This window comes from Microcaecilia unicolor, chromosome 2 (genome assembly GCF_901765095.1).
Source record: "Microcaecilia unicolor chromosome 2, aMicUni1.1, whole genome shotgun sequence".
NCBI classification, from domain to species: domain Eukaryota; kingdom Metazoa; phylum Chordata; class Amphibia; order Gymnophiona; family Siphonopidae; genus Microcaecilia; species Microcaecilia unicolor.
Genome location: NC_044032.1, coordinates 597,202,900 through 597,228,785, shown reverse-complemented (window position 1 = coordinate 597,228,785; position 25,886 = coordinate 597,202,900). Strand labels below are relative to the sequence as shown.

General features: G+C 42.9%; 1 protein-coding gene across 1 annotated transcript in view; it reads left to right on the top strand.

The window, feature by feature from the left end:
* Positions 1-25,886, top strand: part of TLL1 (tolloid like 1) — a 499,423-nt gene that overhangs the window by 256,881 nt on the left and 216,656 nt on the right. The window lies entirely within an intron of this gene.

The following is a 25,886-nucleotide window of genomic DNA, read 5'->3' as shown; positions in this document are numbered from 1 at the left end:
TGTGCTACTAATTGGGTTCCTGCCATGTACTTGTGACCTGAATTGGCCATTGTTGGATGCAGGATACTGGGCTAGATTGCCCATTTGTCTGACCCAGTATGGCTATTCTTATGTTCTTAGTATTATTTCTGCTCTCTCTCTGTCCGTAGTGTTCTACACAATTCTAAGCGTTGAATGATATGATTGAGTTGTGATGCTAACTTGGCTTTGCCAAACATGAATCCACCCAGAAAGCCACTGCAGCTATGGAATTTTCAGAAGCATCTTTGCTTATAACCTTCACTGTCAATTATAATGTTCTATTATGTATTGTATTGACATTGTAAATAATATACTATATCATACTTTCCTGCTTATAATCGAAAGAGAAAAACGCCTATATTGCGACCCAAATTGGGAGATGGGCTTCTTTCTCCCGTGGGCACACAAATCGGTATAATCGAAAGCCGATTTTGGGCGTTTCCAACTGCAATCCGTCACGGAAATGGGTAAAGTTAACGGGGGGGCATGTCGGAAGCATGGTGAAGGTGGAACTGGGGCGTGGTTATCGGCCGAGGAGAGATCGGCGTCTTTAGCTGATAATTGAAAAAAAAAGGCATTTTTACCGCGATTTTGGGTCACTATTTTTGGACCCTTTTTTTCACGAACAAGTCCCAAAAAAGTGCCCCAACTGCCCAGATGACCACTGGAGGGAATCGGGGATGACCTCTCCGGACTCCCCCAGTGGTCACTAACCCCCTCTCACAAAACAAAAACACTTTAAAAACTTTTTTTTTCCAGCCTCTATGCCAGCCTCAAATGCCATACCCACCTCCATGACAGCAGAATGTGTTCTATCCTGTGACAGCCTTTCCCTGGTTCTGATGTGGCTCTCGGGTGAGTGTGACACCTTTTATGTTATGTGGGTGTAGGGTATTGGGCTCTGTGATTCCACTAGCTTGTGGAAAATGCTCACGATGTTGGTAGTTGGTAGGCTCTACTCCCATGGTGCTTTTCCCCCTTCTTACTGGGTCAGAGTGTGCCCTGTTTTGTTTCCGGTAGTCCATGAGGTAGTGGCCATTTTTGTAAGCCAGTTTTAGATCCCTTTCACGTGTTAGCCATGTTACAGAACTTAGTTCTTACCTTGAATGTGGCTGAAAGAGGGCATTGTACAGCATTCTGCCAGCTCTGACCTACTGCTCATCTCAGTACCAGTGAGACTCGTTGCCAGTGGGGCACAACCTCTGATCTGCAGTTAACTGTGAGTAAGCGTGCTTATTCCAATAAAGGACGTTTTCGGAGAGATTAGTCTTCAGGTGTCAACTGGTGTGCCAATGTTATATTGGCAGTCCTAGAGGCCTGCGTGTATGCAGGTCCCTGGAGCACTTTTAGTGGGTACCGCAGTGCACTTCAGCCAGGTGGACCCAGGCCAATCCCCCCTACCTGTAACACTTGTGCTGGTAAATGGGAGGTCTCCAAAACCCACTGTACCCACATGTAGGTGCCCCCTTCACCCCTAAGAGCTATGGTAGTGTTGTACATTTGTGGGTAGTGGGTTTTGGGGGAGGGGGGTTGGGTGCTCAGCACCCGTGGTAAGGGAGCTATGCATGTGGGAGCGTTGTCTGAAGTCCACCGCACTGACCTCTAGGGTGCCCAGTTGGTGTCCTGGCATGTCAGGGGGGCGAGTGTACTACGAATCCTGGCCCCTCCCATGACCAAATGGCTCGGATTAGGACGTTTTTGAGCTGGGCATTTTTAGTTTCCATTTTCGCTAAAAAAACCAAACGTCCAGCTGAAAAACATCCATTTTTCGAAAATACGGTCTGTCCCGCCTCTTCACGGACCCATTTTCGGACATAGACGCCCATGGAGATAGGCGTTCGCGTTCGATTATGCCCCTCTTTGTATTGTTATATGACTATTTTTACTGCTGTAATTGCCTATTGCTCATGTTTGATTTATTCGTATTGTGCACCGCTTTTAGTGAATTCCTTCAAAAAGGTGGTAAATAAATCCTAATAAATAAATAGCTTTGTGACAGGCAGTACTGAATGCTGCAGGGATGTAAGTGTTTGGGATATGACGTTGTTCAAGAGTCTTAGAGAATCTTTCCATTTTTTCCCATTCTTGTTGCCTTTCTGGTGGCAGTGGGACAGCCCATCCATCAGTTCCTTTGGGAAAGCTTCCTCAGTAGAGATCTTCCTCAAATGATGACTGGAGCCACAAATCCCAGTGGATCATATAGACTCTTTGGATCATACAGATTCTTGACTGTGGACAAGACACCCTCTGTGTATATGGTTTCTCTTGGGTGGAGACTGAAAGGTAAAAATGTCTCTTTAGGTCCCAATATAGTCCAAGGATTATCTGAAAGAAAGGTAAGTGGAGGGGTGTGGAACTAGTCCATCATGCACAGAGAAGAAGGAAAGCGAATAGAGTCCTATAAGACACAGGAAGCAGTACATGAACTCTGGAAGAGCCTATTACAGTGAACTATAAGACTACTGGGATTTGTAGTTGAAGGGCACAATGCTATCTAATTACAGATAATGTAAGGTATAAACAATGTCTAGTATATACATAAACAACAAACAGCCTGTCTCCATGCAAATGAGAACAGAACACTTTGGGGTTTGGAGGCTAAAATCAGGGAAATGTGCCACAAATGCACTGTCATGGCCAGGTGCTTTTCTCCCTTTGCTAGTAATGATCAGTTTGATGGATTAAGTAGAATTAAAGATTCATAAATTGTTATTGACATGAAGTGCCGTCAGATGCAATAAAGATTAAAGTGATCCAAGAGCTTTAATGTCTATCTGTATAGATTTGGTCTGATGAGAGTGACAGGCAGTTGCTTTGTAGAGAAAAGACTGGCTCCGAGCCAAACACACCAGCAATGTTTTGCTTCTTTAATGTATTCTTTTTGACAGGCAGAATTCACATCTTGCAGTTTAATTGCATGCCTAAACCTGATAATCATGAAGCATCATAAACTGAACAATTTTAGTCTATGGACTTAAACATCAGAGACTGTTTTACAATGATTTACTCTATTCATATGATTCTTGTGAAAACATGATGCAATGAGTTATACTACTAAATTAAACATGAAAAATTCTATAAAAATTGTGAGGCCTTATTAGCTGAGAAGCAATTCCCTTGATCAATGAATTATAGAATATTCAGTCAGAGAGAAATAGAATTTATACATATGGGTGCTCATTTTCAAAGCAGATGGAAGTCTTAAAATGCCTAAAGAACATCCGTTAAAAACATCCAAAGCCTGATTTTGGAAAGTCGGGATTTTTGACGTTTCACACTGCAGTTCATCCAAATAGCAAGGGGATGTGTTGGGGGGGGGGGGGGGGGGGGGGGGGGGGGGCGGGACTAGGGAAGGCCCAAATGTAGGATGTCCAACAGGTTTGTGAATGGGAGGAAAAGTCCATCTCTAAAAAGGACATTTTTATCTAGACCTGTTTCAGTCACTTCCAAGTTACAAAATGTTGCTCTAATTGACCAGCTGACCACTGGAGGGATTAAGGTATGGTTGTTGCTCTTCCTTTCTCTCTCTTCTGAAAGTGAAACTGGAAAGGAAAATCAGGCTCTATCAGCTGCAGATATTATGACCATTCTGAACAAAATCGTCAGTAGGTTAGAGGAGTAACCTAGTTGTTAATACAGTAAACTGTGAGCCAAAGCACCCAGGTTCAAGTCCCACTTTAACTCTCTGTGTTTTTTAAATAATTCTCAGTCTTCTGGAAACAGAAAAGTACCTTCTATTCCTAAATAAATAAGACACCTGAAATCCTGAAGGCTATTGAAGTGGTATGCATTATAGTATTTCAGGTATTTATCAAGTCCCGGGGGGATCATGTTTACAAAAATGTTATAGTGGGGATTGAGCGTATGTCCATTGGTTTACAGTCCACTGCCTTAACCACTATGCTACTCCTCTGTTCTGTAAGGATGTCTGTGTGGCCTTATTTTTGAAAATGATGCCAGACAGACATTCATGTGCCTGTTTTTTTGCCATTCAAAAGTTGGATATTTCACTTTGGAGAATGGCTAATTATTTTGGGCATTATCAGTGCAAAAACGTCCATTTCATAGCTTTAATAGATCAGGAAATCGAGATATCCTGTTTGATTATGGTTGTGAGATGGCCAAGTTTTTTGGACTTTATGAGCAGGACTTTTTTATGTAGATGTTTTCTTGAAAATGTCCCTCATGGTCTACTCTATAATACATATATTTATAACAGTTACAAACCACCTAACACATAGGCAGAGAACAATATAACATACATAAAATGCAGGCCTATATTTATGTGGTTCTTCATAGCAGGTTAAGTGCCGAATATTGCACTTAACTGGCTATGTTTTCGCTGACTTGGAATTAGAAAAGGTTTAAAAAAGAGTGACCAAAATGATAAAGGGGATGGAACTCCTCTTGTATGAGGAAAGGCAAAAGAGGTTAGGGCTCTTCAGCTTGGAAAAGAGATGGATGAGGGTAGTTATGACTGTGGTCTACAAAATTCTGAGTGTAGAACAAGTAGAAGTAAATTGAATTTTTACTTGTTCTAGAAGTACTAGGGGACACTCGACGAAGTTACATGGAAATAATTTTAAAGCAAATAGGAGGAAATATTTTTTTAATCAATGAATAGTTAAGTTCTAAAACTCTTTGCCGGAGGATGTAGTAACAGCGGTTAGCATATCTGGGTTTAAAAAAGGTTTGGACAAATTCCTGGAGGAAAAGTCCATAGTCTGCTATTGAGACAGACATGGGAAGCAACTGCTTGCCCTGGGATTTGTAGTATGGAGTGTTACCACGATTTGGGTTTGTGCCAGGAACTTGTGACCTGGCTTGGCCACTGTTTGGAAAACAGGATACTGGGCTAGATGGTCCATTGGTCTGACCCAGTATGGCTACTCTTATGTTCTTTTTGTTCTTATAACCTATCCTAATTGGGACTCTCCATTGGCGCAAGTTCTCAATCAATCCTCCTTGCATTGGTGGCTTGGTGTGGCTGCCAGCCCCACCCCCTGATGCCAGTTCCTGTTCGCGTGCAGAGTTAACAGTCTGTGCCAATAGAGAGACTAGCCCTGTGGTGAGTAGCGTTTATCTTCTTGTCGCTGCTGAGGGAAACAGCAGCAACTGCTTGAGTGATGGAGGGAAGGAGGGAAGCAGCAGCAGAGGCTTGGGTGACAGCGGGAGGGAGGAAAGGAGCTGTAGAAGTGGCTTGGGTGAGATGGGGAAATCCCAAATCGGGACTCCTGATTTTTTTTCTAAAACAAATCGATTCGCCCAAAACAAATTGATGAATCAATTGGACAGAACTATTTTCAATTGAAAGGAAGCTCTGGAATGAGGGGGTATTGGATGAAGGTGAAAGAGGTCACACTCAGGAGTAACCTGAATATATATATATATCTTTTTGGTTACATTTGTACCCTGTGTTTTCCCACTCATGGCAGGCTCAATGTGGCTTACATGGGGCAATGGAGGGTTAAGTTACTTGCCCAGAGTCACAAGGAGCTGCCTGTGCCTGAAGTGGGAATTGAACTCAGTTCCTCAGGACCAAAGTCCACCACCCTAACCACTAGGCCACTCCTCCACTACTACATGGAAAGGGAAGTGAATTTAGGGAATAATCTCCTGGTAGAGGTGAAGACAAAGACTGTATTTGAACTCAAGGAAACTTAAGACAACTATGTAGGATTTCTAAGGGAGAGAAAGAGATAGTAGATGACATGGATGGGCAGATAGGATAGGCCATATAGTCTTTGTCTCAGTGGTGTAGCCAGACCACGGTGGGAGGGGGGCAGAGGTGGGGGGGGCACATTTTAGTCTGCCACCCTGCTGCCTCGCTGCACCCCACAACAGCAAATATCTTTGCTGTCTGAGGTCCCCAACCCCCGCCAGCTGAAGCCTTCTTCGGCGCCAGTCTGCAGTGTGCCGCGTTCGCTGATCTGTGCTTTCTTGAGTCCTGATGTCCTGCACGTTCTTTTAAGTGAAACTGAGCATGCTCAGTTTCACTTAAAGGAACATGCAGGCACGCCGCATTCACTGATCTGTTCTTTCTTCCTCGTGACGTCTTGATGTCCTGCTCATTCCTTTAACAGACCGGTGCTGAAGAAGGTTTCGATTGGTGGGGGTTGGGGACCCCCGCCAGCAAAACCAGGGGCCCGGACTAAATCTGGGGGGTACCAAGTCCACCGTGGCCCCACCTAGCTATGCTCCTCTCTTTGTCTGCCTTCATTTTTTATGTTTCTGTGTTTCAACATCTATAGAAGAATTGATAACTACCTAAAGTGTTCCATTCAAATAATGGCTGTTCTTAAAGTTTAATAGTGAAGGAGTTACAGATACTTGAATGTGTTTAGAATGAACTTATTTCAGGGAGTACCTGAACAGAGAAGGTCAAAGAATAGTGAATAAATACCATAAGATATCTGTAAGAGTGAGAGTGTTAAAGATAATTCCTCCTGCCCTACTAGACCATTGTCTGATAACGCCCCTGAACAAGGGTCTGCCCGGGCGTCCCTACACTAACATTTTGTGCCTCTTTCACAAAAACATCCTTGAAACACCTGCAGATTTTTCAGAACACAACAGCAAAATTGATCTGCAGTAAGTTTGATCATGAAACTCCCTTTTTACGATCTCTTCATCAAGCTTCCAATCGAGGTTTGATGTAAGTTTAAGCTGTGCACTCTAGTGCACAAATATTTCTATGGCTATGTTCCAGACTATTTAGTGGGATCATTGCTTGATGCAGTTTCCTACTGTAAAAAAAATTGAAATGCAAATCTTTTCATGATTCTGGCTTTGTATATTGCTCAGCAGAATGTTGGAACTCTCTTCCTTTGGAATTCAGCTTGATTGTGTCTTTGAGATTTTGCAAGTTATTACTTATTTGCTATCTATTTAAAATAATTAGTTTATTGAAATTGCTTGATATATAAGTCAGCTCAGATAGATTATGTATGATGGTGTACTCCTTCCTAGTATCGGCTTAGTTCTTCTTTTCGGACGTTCATATTGGACGCGCAACAAGTGGCATTTGATGCATGTAGGTCATTACCGCCTGGTTACCGGAGACTTTACCACTAGGTCAATGATTGGTGGTAAGGTCTCAGACCCAAAATGGATACGCAGCATTTTCATTTTGCCGCGTGTCCATTTTCGGCAAAAATTTTAAAAAGGCATTTTTTACAGATGCACTGAAATATGATTCTACGTGCACCCAAAACACACATCTACACTACCACAGGCAATTTTTCAGTGTGCCTTTGTAAAAGGACCCCTTAGTTCTCAAATGATATTCGTGGAGACTAGTGCAATTTTTCAGTATAAAATTTTATTATTCTTTTTAATGGAATGTGAAGCATTTCTTTGACATAATTATGCTTCTTGATGACATCCAACTTGATTTATCTAATTGGGTGACATTTCAATGCAAACTAAATGCACTTTAATCATATAGATTAAACACAAGCACAGAAACATTGAGAGACTTTTGAAATCATAATGTAATTTAAAGTGCAGATGTCAAAACTTCCAGGCTTATTGAATATTGATGTACTTAAATTCATACATATTTATGGAATGATTGCTCCTTGTTCTATGCATATTGATCATCTGTGTGCCTTTTCAGTGATTTGCAATAGTGAATAGTTTGTTGTCTGCTTGCTATTCAGCTATAATAATCATAAGTTTATGCATTATGGCTGGCATAAGTTCAGGCACCTAAATGTTAGGTGTGTCAATACCAGGTTATGTTAGCATTCAATAACAGAAGCTAGGTGCTAACATTTATGCACATATTAAATCTGTAAATGTTTAAATAATGATGCTTACACATGTTTGTGCACTTATATGAACCTAAATGCCCAAAATCCATTTATATGCTACTCTGCAATTACTCATTTAACTGAGAACATAAGAATAGTCAATTGTGTCAGACCAGTGGTCCATCCAGCCCAGTATCCTATTTCCAACAGTGGTCAATTCAGGTCACATCGATCCAACTTTGCAATTTTATATATTTCTTTTGTATAAATTTATATATATACTAGTAAAAAAGGCCCGGTCCTGACACAAATGAAACGGGCGCTAGCAAGGTTTTCCTCGGAGTGTGTATGTTTGAGAGAGAGAATGTGTGTGAGAGTGACTCTGTGAGAGAGAGAGAGAGAGTGAATGTGCGAGTATGTGTGTGTGACAGAGAGAGAGTGAGACTGGGTGCGAGTGTGTCTGTCAGAGAGAGAGAGTGTGTGTGTGCGAATGAGAGTGTGTGCCAGGGGCCCCCCTCCCTCCCAGTTCCAGGGTCACCCCCTCCCTCTCTTCGAGTTTCAGGGTCGTCCCCCCCTCCCTCCCTCTGAGTTTCAGGGTCCCTCCCTCCCTTCGAGTTTCAGGGTCTGTCTCCCTCCCTTCGAGTTTAGGAACTCTGCAGATAACGAGTTATGCTAATAGGGAACCAGTCCAGCATTTGCTGTTAGGAAATACGGCCTCTCGCTAGTATAAGGAACAGCAAAGTGTAAGGATGCTACATGATAGTCATAACTCATGCAAAAGCATGATGACGACGACCATGCCTAAGCCCCAAAGTCCGTTACTCTTGCAAACAGCAACCTCTTCTGGGAGCAAAGAGCAACAGCTAAACACTGACCTTTCCAAGGAGGTTGGTTTAACGACTTTTCAGTCGAGCAATGGCAATGGTCACCTTCACGGAGCCCCGCTCCTTCTTTCCACCTGCTATTCGTGCTTTTCCTATCTTGCCTAGACTAATCCCTTGAACCCAACTCATTTAAGGGGGCGGGGTCGGCGTAGAGGTGGGTGAGGTTTCCTCTCCAGTGGAGGAAGTCCTCTTTTCAACCTTGTCTTCACAGTCGCGCAGGCTTGAGAGCCGCCTTTGGCACCGCTAGCCAGTTCTTGTTATAGCTACAGCAGCCGTTCACTTATTCGCTATGTCTCTACTTACCGTTAGTAGGGTGGTTGCCCGCCTCCTGGCACCTAAGGTAAGAAGTCACGTGCCCTGCCCCCTCTTAGGTCAGCCCCCGCCCCCCATGGGTGTGGCCACAATGGCAACGGTGACGTCAGCCAGGGCTTCGGAGCCTAGCAGACCAACTCCGAAAAAAGCCACGGACACAGGCAGCCAGGCGCATAGAACGTTGGAGGTGAGAATTATTATATATATGGAACACTGTGGTGAAAAAGAAAATCACGCGGAGCTAAGTACTTTTTGTATTTCCATTTAGGAAACTGAGCATATATATATGGTGAGAATTATTATATAGGATATATATATGCTCAGTTTCCTAAATGGAAATACAAAAAGTATTCCATAGGTATAGTCCAAAATCAATAAGGAGGCTTTTCTTATCAAATCAATAAGGAGATTTTTACGTCTTAGTAAAAGGGCCCTTAAGATCAGAGACTGCCATGCGACTGTCAACAGATGAGGTAGTGCATTTACAATATGCATTGCTGACACAAGGGATTCTGCATTTGTGTCAGCGGGAATTTCATTATGGAATGATCTCCCTGTACGTTTTTGTTTTTGTGTTAGTCTTGTACAGTTTAAAAAATTGTTGAAGACTTAAGTTTTTTTGTGGCTGCGTTTTTTTGGCTATTTTTTTTTATATTGTGGAGACTTTGTTGTAGTGTGTTTCTCTATGTATTATTTTGTGCTATAATTTGTAATGGATTATGAATGTTTTATTGGAAACCACCTAGTTTTAGATGGTCTATAAATTTTTAAATAAATATATTCTCAAGAAATAAGGAAAAAGAAAAGTGTGACGAGACCAAAGGGAAAATCAAGGGATCCTTTTACTAAGCTGTGGTAAAAGTGCCCTTAGTGCACCTTTGCGACAATTTTCTCATGCGCTAAGGCCATTTTTACTGCAGCTGTAAAAATGATCTTTTTCTATTTTTAGTACTAATTACCACGTGCTAATGTTGCCATAGCATGTGGCCATTTGAAAAAAATCCTGGCACGTAGATTTAGGTGCACTGGGCTATATTCTATAACTAGGCACATAAATTTCAGAACGCCCATTTCCCACCCTAACCACGCCCCTTTTTGCCTGCACACATTAGAAGTTCAGCACAAATTGTTACAGAATACACTTTTGAGTTGTGCATCTAAATTGTCATCAGTGCCAATTGATGCTCATTATTGCTTGTTAAATGCTGTTATCAGCGCTCATTAGCTTGTTAAGCTAATTACTACTACTACTACTACTTAACATTTCTAAAGCGCTACTAGGGTTACGCAGCGCTGTACAATTTAACATGGAAGGACAGTCCCTGCTCAAGGAGCTTACAATCTAAAAAGTTACATGCGTTGTTATAGAATCCACGCTGAAATAGATGCTGATTTCTAGGTACACTATATAGAATCTGAGGGTAAGCATGCCCCATCATGGCCCCTAAATCAAGGTACCAAGCAGGGGCGTAGCTGCTATGGGGCCACGAGGGCCCTGCCGGTGACCCTCTCAAACCCCCCTCCTGCCGCCAACCCGCCGCCTGCTACCTTTGCTGGGGGAGACCCCAACCCCCACCAGCCAAAGTCTTCTTCCTTCGTTTGGTTTCTCAGTCTGACGTGCAGTACAAAGTGCAGGACGTCAGACTGAGAAACCAAACGAAGGAAGAACACTTCAGCTGGCGGGGGTTGGGGTCCCCTGCCAGCAAAGGTAGGCGATGGCGGGCGGGGAGTCGAGAGGGTCGTCGTCAGGGGGGGGGGGGTCAAAATTGTTGGAGGTGTTGGTAATGGCAGCGGGGGGGGGGGGGGGGGGGGTCGGCGGTGGCAGGGGGGGGGCTAAAATGTGCCCCCTCACCTTGGCTCTGGACCCCCCTACCGCTGAAGTCTGGCTACGCCCCTGGTACCAAGTAATAGAGAATTGCTCCCATTGTGCCAGGTTGGTCAGAGCCAATATTTAGTGGCAGTACCTGGTTTAATGTAGCTGAATATTGATGACCAGTCTGCTCAGCAAGTTTAGCACTGTCTGGCATTTCCATTAGCTCCTTTACTTTTCTAAGGTGACAGAATTTTTTCTTGATTTGTGAGCTTGGGGCTCAGCAACATAGGGTTAGATCCCAACTGATCTCATCATTTTGTGCTGCAGAATCTTTGGGGCTGTTAATTGTTATGTTTCTGTATACACTTCTTATATTACAGTAGACTGCCTTACTGTTACTATGTTCTGAGTTGCTTTGGTGTGGGGTTTTTTTCCAGGATCCTTTGAGTTAGGATTGATGCAGTTGCTGGTGCTGCTGCTGGCTATTTGTCAGCACCTTCATTTTCTTTCTTAGCAATAACAGTATAAGATTTTTCATTGAACACAAATACCCAGAAGGCACACATTTTATTGCACCAGTGGAGAGAATGATTCTTGCTTGTTCTAATAAAGTTCCGCAGTGAATGCACATTCAGTTCCAGCATTACTGGTGCTTAAAATCATATATATTTGATTTCTGAACAATGAAAGATGGCTTCGTTATTTTTTCATCTTTAATAATAATAATAATAATAATAATAATTATAATTATTATTATTATTATTATTATTATTATTATTATTATTATTTGTAGCATTTGTATCCCACATTTTCCCACCAATTTGCAGGTTCAATGTGGCTTACATTTGCCGTAATGTAAGACCCAACTTTTCCATATGGTTTAAAATTTTTGACTGATAGATTATTACTGATGAATAAAAAGTGCTGAGACTGCCAGAATGCATGGCAAAGAGGTTAATATGAAATCTTAGATGCCCTAATGGTAATACAGGCATCCGCATGTCTAGGTTATCTGACAGATCCCAGTTGTAGAATTAAACAACAGATGGGTCATTCTGGCATATTCTGTAATTAACTAGTTGTCTTAGTAACTCATGTATTCATTTAGCCAGGAAGATGTGTCAGGCTACATAGAGGGCCAAGGAGCTCAGATGCTTGGGCAATGACCATATTAATATTGATGCTATTTAGATCATTATAAAGCCTTGTGGTGGGGAAGTATGAGAAAGGTAAATGCCGGAAGGAACAATGTGGATTGCTTGTATGCTCTTCAACTTGAATGTGCTATAGTAAAAGAGGGAGATGAAATGACAGCCCTAAACAGGGATGTGCATTCCTTTGAAAATGATATAGGAGATGTAATGACATTTCCTATGTTATTTCATGTCATTATCCAATGAAAATGAGCAGGAAAACATAATAATTAGGAATTCTTTTACTAAGTCACGTAAACGTCTACATGCACCCAACGCACGCCAAAATGGAGTTACTGCCCAGCTACCACGTGGCTGTTATGGTAATTTCATTTTTGGCGCACGCCCAATATGTGTGTCTAAACATTTTTTTCGGGCAAACGTAATGGACGTGCACCAAGTGGAATTTGGCGCGCATAGGTCATTACCACCCGGTTACTGCGTCAAACTGACCAGATGGTCATAGGAGGGAATCAGGGATGACCTCCCCTTACTCCCCCAGTGGTCACCAACCCCCTCCCACCCTAAAAAAAGTTTTTTTTGCCAGCCTCAAATGTCATACCCAGCTCCATGACAGCAGTATGCAGGTCCCTGAAGCAGTTTTAGTGGGTGCAGTGCACTTCAGGCAGGTGGACCCAGGCCCATCCCCCCCCACCTGCTACACTTGTGCTGGTAAATGTGAGCTCTTCAAAACCCACCTGAAACCCACTGTATCGACATGTAGGTGCCCCCCTTCACCCCTTAGGGCTATGGTAGTGGTGTACAGTTGTGGGGAGTGGGGTTTGGGGGGGCTCAGCACTGAAGGTAAGAGAGCTATGCACCTGGGAACAATTTGTGAAGTCCACTGCAGTGCCCCCTAAGGTGCCCGGTTGGTGTCCTGGCATGTGAGGGGGATCAGTGCACTACAAATGCTGGCTCCTCCCACAACCAAATGCCTTGGATTTGATTGTTTTTGAGATGGGCATCCTCGATTTCCATTATCGCTGAAAACCGGGGACGACCATCTCTAAGGTTGACCTAAATGTTGAGATTTGGGCGTCCCCGACTGTATTAATGATAATAGCGGTATCCCTGCCCCTTCGCTGGGACATCCTTAGAGATGGGCGCCCCCGTTCGATTATGCCCCTCCTTTTGAGGTAGACCTGTTTTTATAACAAATAGCTGCAGTGGGAATTGAACCCCCTACCCCAGGATCAAAGTCCACTGCACTAACCACTAGGCTACTCCTCCACTCCACACAAAAAGGTGCCCTTACTCCCTCAGTGGTCACTAACCCCCTTCCCACCCACCCCCAAAATTATGATTAAAAATATTACTTGCCAACCTCAGATGTTATACTCAGGTCCATTAGAATAGCATGCAGGTCCTTGGAGTAGTCTAGTAGTGGTGCAGTGCAGTGCAGACAGGTGAACCCAGGCATCTACCTCCCCCTACCTGTTACATTTGTGGAGGAAACTGTGAGTCCTCCAAAACCCACCAGAAACCCACTGTACCCACATATTGGTGCTCCCTTCACCTGTAAAGGCTATGGTAGTGGTGTACAGTTAGGAGTAGTGGGTTTTGGGTGGGCTTTGGGGGGCTCAGCAGACAAGGTAAGGGAGCAATGGTGAGATGTGTATCTGGGAGCTTTTTATGAAGTCCACTGCAGTGCCCCCAAGGATGCCCTATTGCTTTCCTGGGATTTCACTTTTCCACTATTCTACCTGATGCCACAGGACTGAGTAAAATCTAGTTCTGGTGGTTTGGGTTTTCTCTTCTGCTCGACCAACCGATATGCCCAAAGCAGCACTAGAATACACTATGATTTCAGCCTGCTGCAACTGAGGGAAAACCTCCTGACAAGCAGGTTAAGCCGATAGTTTCCCATGAAGCTTAGGCATAATTTCCCAAGAAAAGGTAAGAGAGTGGCAGAACTAATCCTTGTGTGTCTCGCACCACTGCAGCCATCTTGGTCAAAACTCTCTAACTGCAGCCTTTTTGCTTCTTCATACTTTCATGCCACATTGAAAAGACATATTCCAGGCAGATCATTGAGATCGAGTCAGAATTTTTTTACTGGATGTTCTACTGTAAGTAGAGCTAGATTGTTTTCAGTTATGGGACCCAGCTAATGGAATGGTTTTACCTAGGGAACTCGGGCTGGAGAAGATTGTGTAGCAATTTAAAGATGCTATCAAAAACTAGCTGGTCAATATTCAGCCACAGTGGTCATCATTATTTTTAAACACTGAGTATTGCCAGCCAAATTAGGCCCATTTATTTAATACTGGGCCATAGAAGGGCATTGTTATTGAATATTTAGGCCTGACCAGACTGCTACTGGTTGCCAAACGTTATGCAGGTTCTGGACAAAATTCAGCGGGACCCACATAAGATACTTATAAGGGATACTATATAAGTGGTGAGCACTATCCCAAAGTTCATCACCCCTCCGAAGCAAAAAATATCCCCTGTCCTCCCTGAATCAGGTCTAACTTCCCATCCATTCCCCCAAAGCAGATCCACCCCCTTCTGCCTCCAGAGCAGCTCTGACCCCCCCCCCCCAACTTCCTGCATTCATTCCGAACCAATCCCTAGTGGTCTTGTGGCCTTTGGGGCATCAGTGAAGCCCACTCTCTCTTGCCCCTCATGGTGCCTTAGCAAAAATGGCTGCCATAATCTCTAGCAGTGGTACCCCAATGACCACTAGACCACCAGGGCTAGGAAGTGGACCCAAGGGTGCCTTCTAGAGCTTGAGTGGGAGTGCAGGAAAAGGGATTGTAGCTGCTTTGACAGGGTAGGAGGGGAAGCAGAACTGCTTTGGGGGGGGGGGGGGTGTTGGAGCTGCTTTAGGAGTTGAGAATGGAATAGTGTGTAATATGTACTCATGCATGCGAGTTACCTCAGCATTTACACATGCATGACATATGTAACTACATGTGTGCAGTTATAGAATTGCCCTTTGTTGCATTTTTCTATAATACTGTAATGCTTGTGAAGAATATTGTTGATGCTCTATATAACTCAGCTATTTTTGAACCATTGTATGTGTAAAACATTTTGCCTCTTGAATAAAGAATCATTAAAAACAAAATAAAAAAAACAAACAAACCCTTTGTCTGAGTCTCATTTAGTGTGAGAATTGATGTTAATTCTTTGTCCTAAGTGCTTGCAGATGTTTAGGACTGTTCTGTCTGTTCCCATCGTTAGAATTTCTTCCTCCTCAGTGTGCGATTGAAAGTGCTCATATTCAGCCAACATATACACTCCTGGAATCATGGTAAAGAGGATCTGTGGCCATTGGAATCTGTTCAGAAAGAACAGCAGCTTTGAATCCTGAGCTCAGTCTAAATAATAAAAATCTTTAAAGAACCCCTCCTCCAAACATATCTGTTTACAGGTAAAATCCTGGCCAAGCACCATTGTCCTTACTAGAAGGCCTTTATCCTGCAATGTCTGGAGGGCCAATGCAATAAAGTGTGCTCAGGTTTTGTGCATAATTAGTGTGCTATTTTGTGAGTGCATTATACAGAAAGGGGTTTTGCGCATAAGCTAACCCTGTCCAAATTCTTGGGCTAGACACCAATGCACAGCGTATTTGAAATAATGGTATTAATACTGTTTGTGCAGATGCAGAGAAATGCATTGAAGTGTGAATGACCGGTATCAACTCCCTTCACTCTTCTACACTGTCCTTTGCACCTGTGCTGAATAGTGAAATAGTCTTATTACCATTATTTTAAATATGCCGAAGCCATACTAACCCACAAAACATGTGAGCACACTTTATTGCATCGGCCTCCAAGTTCATAACAAAATTGCTCCTTGCACCCCCTCAAACTTTGCAGCGACTACCAAACCCCTCCTCACACCCACAGGCTATTCCCAGGAGGTTTACTTCTGCAGGCACAGACCCCAGTCATTCCTATCCCTGCAGTATCATGATCTAAATAGATGTCACCTGATCCCTAGTAAAATTTACATAATCTATATTATTTTATATGCATAGTAATGAGCTGATTTTCATATATTTGCCTGTGACCCAGTTCATTACCTTAGGACCTGTACTAGTTTTGCACTAATTTGCATAATGACAATTAAACATGCATTAATAGGCAAATACAGGGCAATTCTATGGAATAGACACTAAAGTTTATACATGTGTTACATATACATGTTTAGAATACTAGCATATATATGCATATGTGCACACTTAAACATGCTAGTATGTTAGCATGCTGCGTAAGCTCTATTCTACCAATACCCACTTAAGTTAAACAGCATATGTGAAGGTGCATTTTTGATATGACATCTAAATCAGATTTTGGACTTTATGCAAAAAAAAATGTAAAATCCAGTAGTGAACATGGTCATTTTCAAACTAGAAAAGCGTCCACTTCTTTGTTTAAAAAATGGACATTTGCTAGATGGTTTTTGTGCTCAGTGTATTTTTTTTTTTTTTTTTTTACATTTGTACCCTGTGCTTTCCCACTCATGGCAGGCTCAATGTGGCTTACATGGGGCAATGGAGGGTTAAGTGACTTGCCCAGAGTCACAAGGGGCTGCCTGTGCCTGAAGTGGGAATTGAATTCAGTTCCTCAGGACCAAAGTCCACCACCCTAACCACTAGTCCACTCCTCCACTCATTTTTAGGACTACTTTTGGAAAAAAAAAAGATGCAGTGACCAGAATTGCACACAATAGCAAGGTGAAGTCATACCATAGAGCGACAGAGAGACATTATAATATTATGTGAAAAATAATCAAACAAATTGAAGTGTTTTGTATAGTTTCAGCTTCTATAAGTTAGGTATGAGCACTTGTGCCAGGTGTAGAACTGGCATAAGTGTGTCTTTAAGTTCTAATGATACATGCATAACTTATAGAATACTGTAAGTTATACATGTAAGTAAATCTATGCTATGTAAGATATTTCATGTTTACAGAATGGCACTTAGGCATAATTTTGTCATATAGGCCATTATTTTAATGATTTATGCATGTAAACACCATGTAACTGTTAGCACATACTTTATAGAATTACCCTCTTCGTGTGCACTAATTCCTGTATTAAGTGACAAATGTGGAATGAGGCAGGGAATGGACAGGGACTTTACCTTTTACTTAGAGGGTAGTTTTATAACCGGTTGCCTAGTCTGACAGGGCGAGAAGGCATCTTTTTGTAGTGTAGCATATCTTAAAAGATGAATAAATTTAATGTATCTTCATAAAATACCAGCACAAGTTGTGCAGATTTCATGACTATAATGAAGTTGCAGATGTTTGTTTAAAGTACACACAATGCTTTTTTTTGTAGGAAAGAAGGTACTAATACGCATTAATTTATTTAAAGGCGGTTTACCTTAGGGGTGGGGTCACTATCTATGGCTCCGTCCTACAGTAGCCACATCCACTGTGGTCACATCCTTTTTACCAGGCATGGTGCATATAAACAGGCATCATTGAAAATATTACACCAGTATAGTAGGAGAAAAAGAACTTGTGATATTTTTCCATTATAAATAATTTCTATAAGGTGTTACAGCTCCAGTATACCCCGAATGACTCAAACCAAATTAGCATACAGACCAGGAATTAGGAGAACAGTCTTGCCAAATCTGAAACACAATATGTTATCAAAATCTTAGAACCTAAGAAACAAATCCCTATTCAGACACTTGCCCTTGCAGTCAGACATGCAGAGCATAGATAGCCCCTCTTCAAATTCTTCAAAAAATTAATCTGAAATCCTAAGAAGCTAGACTCTGCATTCAGCACAATACCAGGAAAACAGAAAGAAACACGTTTCCTCCTATACAGTGCAAAATAAGACAGCAGATGTAAAGTCTCAAATTGGACATATTCCAAACACTAAAATGAAAATAAAATGATGTTTTCTACCTTTGTTGTCTGGTGACTTTGTTTTTATGATCATGTTGGTCCCAGTCTCTGATTCTGCTGCTCTTTATATGTTCTCTTAACTCAATTTCCAGGGCTTCCTGTCCATATATTTCATTACTTTCCTCCTTTTTTTCTTCGTTTCTTGCCCTATATCCATAAGTAAAAGCTGGGAACCAGCTTTTGCCTATTTTCTCCATCCATGTGCAATTTTTCTCCTCTCTTCCCTTTCCCTCATCTCCATCCATGTACATCTTCTTCTTTTCTCTTCCCTCCCCTTCATCCATGTCCAGCATTTCTCCTCTCTTCCATCCCTTGAATCCATCCATGTTCAGCAACTCTCCTCTCTGCTTTGCCCTCCCATCCATCTATCCATGTCCAGCAATTCTCTTCTGCCCTCCCCTCCATTCATCCATGTCCAGCAGTTTTCCTTTCTCCCCTGATCTCCCTTCCATCCATATCCAGTGATCCTCCTCTCTCCCCCCTGCTCTCCCCTCTCATCCATGTCCAGTGATTCTCCTATCTCTCCTGCCCACCCCTCTATCCATCCATCCATGTCCAGCAGTTCTCCTTTCTCTCCTGCTGTCCTCGCCATCCATGTCCAGCAATTCTCCTCTCTCTTCTGCCCTCCCCTCCATCCATCCATGTCTAGTGATTCTTCTCTCTCCCCTGCCCTCCCCTCCCATCCAGGTCCAGGACAGTGACACCCTCTCTCTCTCCCAATAACACTCTTGTCTGGTGCAATTCTATATGAAGCAGAAACCGAGTCCTTTACTCTCCTGAGGCTTGATCCTATGTGCTGACACTGGAACATCCCTTTGCTGCAGCCTGCCCTTGAGGAAGAAGGAAGTTACATGAAGGAGGCTTAGGTCATGGCATACAGAAGTTCTGGCATCAGTGCAGAGGATCAGGTGGTCTCAGGCGAGTTAAGTGCACCGTGTGGACTTGGTTTCTTTTTCTTACAGAATTAAACCAGAGTGTTAGCAGGAGAGAGAGGGGGTGTCCCAGTCCTGGACCCGGATCCAGGGAGTATGGAGGGAGAAAGGGATGTTGGGCATGTCACATGGGGTTAAAAAAGGTGCCGGCACAAAAAAGCCCTGGGTACACTTGAACACACAAATGCATTTATACATTGCGGTTCTGCCTGTACTCCACCCAAAGCCCACCCCTAATCATGTCTACACCCGAGTCATATAAAAGCATGTGAGTTCTGGTCATTGTGCATACATATATATATGCAGGGATATGAAGAAATGGCTAGGGGAACTCCAGTTCTCTTTAAGCCACATGCTCTCTGGGGCACCTTAACCAAGCAAGGATGATGAAGCCTAGTCAGGAGGATGAGGCCCAGATTAGGAAGAAGAAAATCTTGGAGTTAGGCAAAGCCATGGAGGCCCCAGGAGATGCTAAGAGCCAATTCTATAATGGTTGCTTAGTGCAACCAACTTTTATAGAATAGCGCTTAGGGAAGATTCCCATGCTCAGTTTTGGGTGCGAGGACTTATGTCTGCCAAAAGCTGGTATAAATCCTCACCCCTGATATTTAGTAGAACATAAGAATAGCCATACTGGTCCAGACCAATGGTCCATTTAGCCCAGTATCCTGTTTCCAACTGTGACTAATCCAGGTCAGAAGTACCTGGCAGAAACCCCAAAAATAGTTAGATTCCATGCTACCAATCCCAGGGGAAGCAGTGGATTCTTCATGTCGGTCTCAATAGCATGCAAATCCAAGTGTTCTATAACATTGCACCTAATTTCTGGGGAAGGCCCCTCTAATGGCCATGGCCCCTTTTGAGTTGCATGCAAGATAATTTAGAGGCATATTTTGAAAGCACTTACAAAGTTATGTGGAGGGCTATTTTTGATATGACACGATATACCACAAAGATCAAATCATGTGAAACTCCCACTTATATCCAGAAATGTTAATAATGCCCTCTATTATATTACTATCATGTATTCCATTACCATGCAATCCAACATCCTTCTGTAACACCAATTGTCTATTCTCTTCTCATTTCCATTATCCATGATGTATTATAAGCCACATTGCGCCTGCAAAGAGGTGGGAAAATGTGGGATACAAATGCAATAAATAAATAAATAAATCTGATGGATATTTTCCTCCAAACGTCCAGAGTCCAAGTGGCAAATATAGCAATTTTTAAAACAGCAAAATGTCTATCTTTTTTTTTTTCAAAAATGGCTACTTGCTAGATGTTTTTGTGATCTGTGTGTTTATCCTTTTGGTCCATTTTAGAAAAAAAAATCCAAGTGAATAATGCACAAGATCCAGCCATTGGGGTATAGGAGGAGCCAGCATTCTTAGTAGACTAACCATACAGACATCCAAGCAGAGCACTGGGATGCCCTAGGGGACACTGCAGTGGACTTCAAATAAAAGCTCTCAGGAACACATCTCACTGTTACCCCATTATATTGTTTGGTGAGCCCTCCAAAACCCATCAAAAACCTACTATCCCCAATTGTACCCCACTACAATAGCCTTTATATCTGCAGATGTCACCTATATGTGGATATAGTAATACTGTGTACCTCTGCAGTGAATAACCGTGACCCACCCATGCCCCTCCCATGGTCATTCCCCCTTTTGAGTTGTACACTATAAGACTTGCACCTGGATCTTTATAGAATAGCACTTAGTAATATGCACACACAAATCCAAATTGTTGCCAATTTGCACCAATAATTATCCCATTTAGTTACATGTGCATCTCAGAATAACATGCAATTTTGCAAGCAGAAATTTGCACACCATTTATAGAATCTGGGGGTATATGTGTGTTCATAAAATAACCTTCCCCACAGCTCCTGTGCCTGTTCTGAGGCAAGAGTAATTTTGTTCATGTGTGTGCCAGGAATAATTAGCACATAAAGGCAATTCTCTAAATTAGAGTCTCCGTCTATGTGCCCCAATGGTGTGTGCTTAGCATCAATTCTATAATGGCAACTTGGCACCAATATTCTGTTAATAGTATGCTAGTATAAGGTCAGAATTGACATGCCTATATGTAGTTAAAGCATCTTATGCCATGCCAATGGCATGCATTTTTTGGCATGCCTAGGTGCATCCAGTGACATGCGTAATTTATAGTATTCTATAAACTACACACATAGCTGGGAGGCATGCCCATGACCTGCCCATGCTCTGCAATGTGTACACCCCCCCTTGCTGTTAGGCACTATTGGCCCGATATTCAGACCACAGGAGTTAGCCAGGCTGCCTCTGGTGGTCAACGCAGAGCCCAAATATTCAATGGAGTCCTGTTTCCGGTGACCGGCATTGAATATCTGGTTTATCTTTGGCCGTTAAGAACATAGCTGGCCTAGTCAATATTCAGCACTGGATGGCAAAGTTCATAGTAGCCAAAGATAGAGCTGATGTTGATGTGGCCAGATTTGGATGCCAAAATTACCAGGCGATAACACTGAAAATTAACAGATAGACAGTTATATCACACTATATAACTGGAAATCCGCTAAGCACTGGGATATTCAGCAGCAGATATCTGGCTATCTCCCCCACTGAATATAACTGAGTACCATTTAGCCAACCAAGTGCTGTTCCTGGCTGGTTAAATGGTTTTGAATATCAGCCAGTATAGTATTTAGGCACTACTTTATAGAATAGCACCTAGTACACACTGAGGCATATTTTCAAAGCACTTAGCCTTCCAAAGTTCCATAGAAACCTATGGAACTTTGGAAGGCTAAGTGCTTTGAAAATATGCCTCAATGGCATCTAAATGTCAATTTAATGGCACCTTTGATGTCCATAAATGGCACCAACTTCTACTGCCATTTACTGTGTATGCATTTTATAATGCTGGTCCCCCCCGCCCCCCGTTTTCCATCCCCCAAACATCTACATGTACATTGAATAATAGTAGTGTTATGCATTGTGAATACCTACTTGTTTGCATATATACCCTTGAGGCAATTTTATGAACACTAGCTTGAACATGTAAAATATTGGTCTGCACAATAATTATACAATTATTTCCCTCATGTCTGGCTTTGAATAGGATCTAGAAGGAGCCACATCCTTGCCTTCATCTAGAGGATTGCTATGGCAATGGGTAGGTCACAGTGAAAAGGGGTAGGCACATCTTTCTCTCTGTTTATTTTCATCTGCTTACAATCAGCAAAGGAAATAAAATATAAACAGTATTACACTCAATTGCCATAGTTAAATTCTACAACATAAAATTGAACTTAATAACTAAAACCACAAAATGAGCTTTCGTCCATTACTGTGATACAAATAGTGTCATATAAAATTGCTTAAACTTCTCCAAATCCCTCCACATGTGACAATAAAAACAACTGCGCTAATATTTAAACTCCACAGTCGCTATTTCTGTAAAAGAACATTGATTTATAGCATTTTAAAATATTCCTAGATATTCAGCACCAGTCGCTATCCGGACAGCAGTGCTGAATATCTGGATAGACCACTGAAGTTATCTGGATAACAGTAATCTTCAGCACCACCACCGCCATGACTATTTGGATAGGGGCCTTGCTATCTGGAGCAGTAGCCGAATTGTTAGTGCAGCAGGCTGAGAACCTGGGAGGGAAGGGGGGACTAGGTTTGATTCCCACTGTGGCTCCTTGTGACTCTGGGCAAGTCACTTATCCCCAGTTCTATATTCTGCACCCATTTGCATGTTTAGGTTATAGAATACTACCAGTTATGCATAATAGTTAGGTGCTAATTTGTATTAACAATGAATAATTGGCCTGTAATAGGAGTTAGTTGGCTCTAATTGGCACTAGTTTGCAGTAATACACATTATGGCACTTGACATTTTATAAGCCAATAAGTTCATACATTGTGGCCTGAATGACCACAATCAGTTCATTGCATCTGGTGAACTGTAGTGCTGCAGGTTGTCCTTTGATGCTCTGAACATTGTGCAAGACAGGAGGTTGTAATGGAGAGGTAGGCAGCCATACAGTATACACTCAGAAGGCAGTATCATTATAGCCCAAGATCTGTGACACAGGGCATCAAGTCTGATGGTGAAAAGTGGTCATTGTGTAGCATTTTCCTCCTGAACCTTTGGCACCCTTGTGCTGCCTGGCCATCTCTAGTGCACAACCCTCTCATCATGTTAGGGTTGTTGGTTGTCTGAAGTCTGTCATAGCTATGATGAGTCTATCTAATGAGTGGTGCAGATGTTCAGAGGCTTGATCTTGAACAGCGATCTGGGCTTGGATGACATTTTGAATATTGCAAATGAATTTGCTTCCAAGATAGAACTCTTTCTTTAAATCTTGAGACCTTCACAGGTAGTCATGCAGATGCTGCTGTCCTGATGTAATAGGGTCCATCTGACTTTAGGATGGCACATTTCTCCCTTCCATCAAAGAGATCATTCTTCCAGGGCTGGCAGAGGATGCCTCTGATCCCATTCCTTCTCTTTCTTGACTTTCCTGCTTGGGTGTTGTCCTTTGGTGTTCATGGCACAGGCTGTGTGGCAGTTGTGGGTTCTCCTAGTGTAGGTCCATTGAAAAATGGCACTTTGGGATGCTCTGTACAAAATACATGTTATTTCAAACACAAGAAATGTGGGAACCCCCATGGGGTTGTCAGTCCCATGGCACCATTTTTAGGCTGAGGGAGGGGGAATCAGCCCGTGCCTAGTGACACCATGCAGCTGTTAAATCGGGGAGAGGGAGATTGGGATTGCCAGACTTTTCTACAAAGACATTCTAGCACTGAACAGATATTTTTAGCTAGGGAGCTCTGCTGCACTAAATCTATCCAGTCATATTTTGACCAGCAACATTTAGGCAAATATTCAGCAAAACATCTGGCCACCTAGGTTCAGTAGACTATTCTACTTAACTAGCTACCACTCAGTGGTGCTTTAAATATATGCCTATGAGTTACTGCAACATTCTCATTAAAAGACAGTTTAGCTTTGTGCAATATGTGGATAGTTCTGTAAGGGACACTTCCTTTTAGGTTCCTGCATCTTGCTGCATCTTATATAGAATCAGTGGGTATGCCATTTGCACATCCCCTTACAGATAGGGGCTTAGGGGCAGATGCACTAAAATCATCGTTAAAGCCCGTCCCTTACCGATTCCTTAGCGAATCGATAAGAAACGGGCATGCACTAAGGAAATCGCATGCAAATGAGCTGGTTGCTGCTAGCTCATTTGCATGGGATTTCCTTCCAAGCCAGTTGGCCAGCTGAGCATGCGCAGAGCATTATGCTGGCTGCTCTGTGCATGCCAAAGACGTCCAAAAAGGACATCCCTGATGAGCACTTGTCAGAGCCGCGGGCCAGAGCGCAAGCTGCAGCCGCCAGTACAGCCGGTGATCCCTGCCGCCCCACTCTCGGAAGGAGGGGGTGGATTGCGGCTGACTGTCACTTTGCTACTACTTACTTACATAAAGGGCTAGATACCATATATTTATTTATTTATATTTTGCTCACACCTTGTTCAGTAGTAGCTCAAGGTGAGTTACATTCAAGTACACTGGGTATTTCTCTGTTCCTGAAGGACTCAAAATTTAAGAACGCTGTTTACTAAGCTGCGCTGTAGGCACACAAACTTTTTAGCACGTGCAAAATTAGCACGCGCTAACAGTAGAGACACCCATAGGAATATAATGGGTGTCTCTACTGTTACCACTTGTTAAAATGTTAGCATGCCTACAGCGCAGCTTAGCAAACAGGGCTATAAGTTTGTAACTGAGGCAATTAAGGGTTGAGTGACTTGCCCAGGATCACAAGGAGCAGCAGCAGGATTTGAACTGGCCGCCTCTGGATAACAAAACCGCTGCTCTAACCACTAGGCCACTCCTCATGGTGTCTGAAAATTTCACGCAGAAAAAATACACCTAGGCATAGGCTTAAATTTCCATGCAATATATAGAATACGCCGAGCGCCTTTCCACACGACCAAATTTAGTCGTGGCCCTTTATGCCATGTTTTACTTGGTGTAAATCCTGATGCCTAAATTAGGTGCACATAGATTTTAGAAATGTCCATGCCCCGCCTATGGCCGTGCCTCCTTTTCAACTGTGCAACTTAGAATTTAAGCGCACCACATTATAGAATATGCATAGCGAGTTGTGCATGTAAATCTTAATGCCAATTAGTGCTGATAATTGCTTTTTAACATCCAAGTAACAGTGTTGATTTGTTAGTTTACCAATTAAGTTACGCACAATGTTATAGAATACGCTTTGATTTCCATGCAAAAATTAATAGAATCCCAGGGAAAGTGTACACTTACCCGTGAAAAAGCTGATATCTAATATAATAATTTGTACCGTCAACGTTCTACGGCTAGCTGGGTTCATAATATCCTGATGTCAGCACGCCTCCAGCGTTCCATTCACTTTCACTGTCCCGCTCTCGCATAAAGATGAAATGACATCAGAGGAGGGCAGAACAGTGAAAGGGAAGGGAACTCTGGAGGCGAGCTGACATCAGGATGTTACCAACGCAAGGCAAGCAAGTGAAGGCAACGGAATGCTGGAGGGGAGGAGACGCGAGCCCAACCTACCTGCAGGGAATGCTGGATGGGAGGGCAGAATCGCGGGACATGGATGAGAGGGCAGGGCACAGGACAATCACAGGACATGGAGGGGAGAACAGAATCGCGGGACATCGAGGTGAGGGGAGGGCAGGGCAGAGGAGAATCGATGGATATGGATGGGATGGGAGGAGAGGAGAGAATCGCAGGACACGGATGGGAAGGCAGGGCACAGGACAATCGCTGGACATGGAAGGGAGGACAGAATCACGGGACATTGAGGGGAGGGCAGGGCAGAGGAGAATCGCTGCACATGGAGGGGAGGTCAGAATCGCGGGACATGGAGAGGATGGGAGGGGAGGGAAGAATCGCTGGACATGGAGGGGAGGGCAGGGGAAAAAGGAGAAATCGTTTCGCCGAGAGCCTTAAAAATATAATCACCATTACAAGATAGCCTTGGTAGCGCCCGTTTCATTTTTTTGAGAAATGGGTCTTTTTTTTACTAGT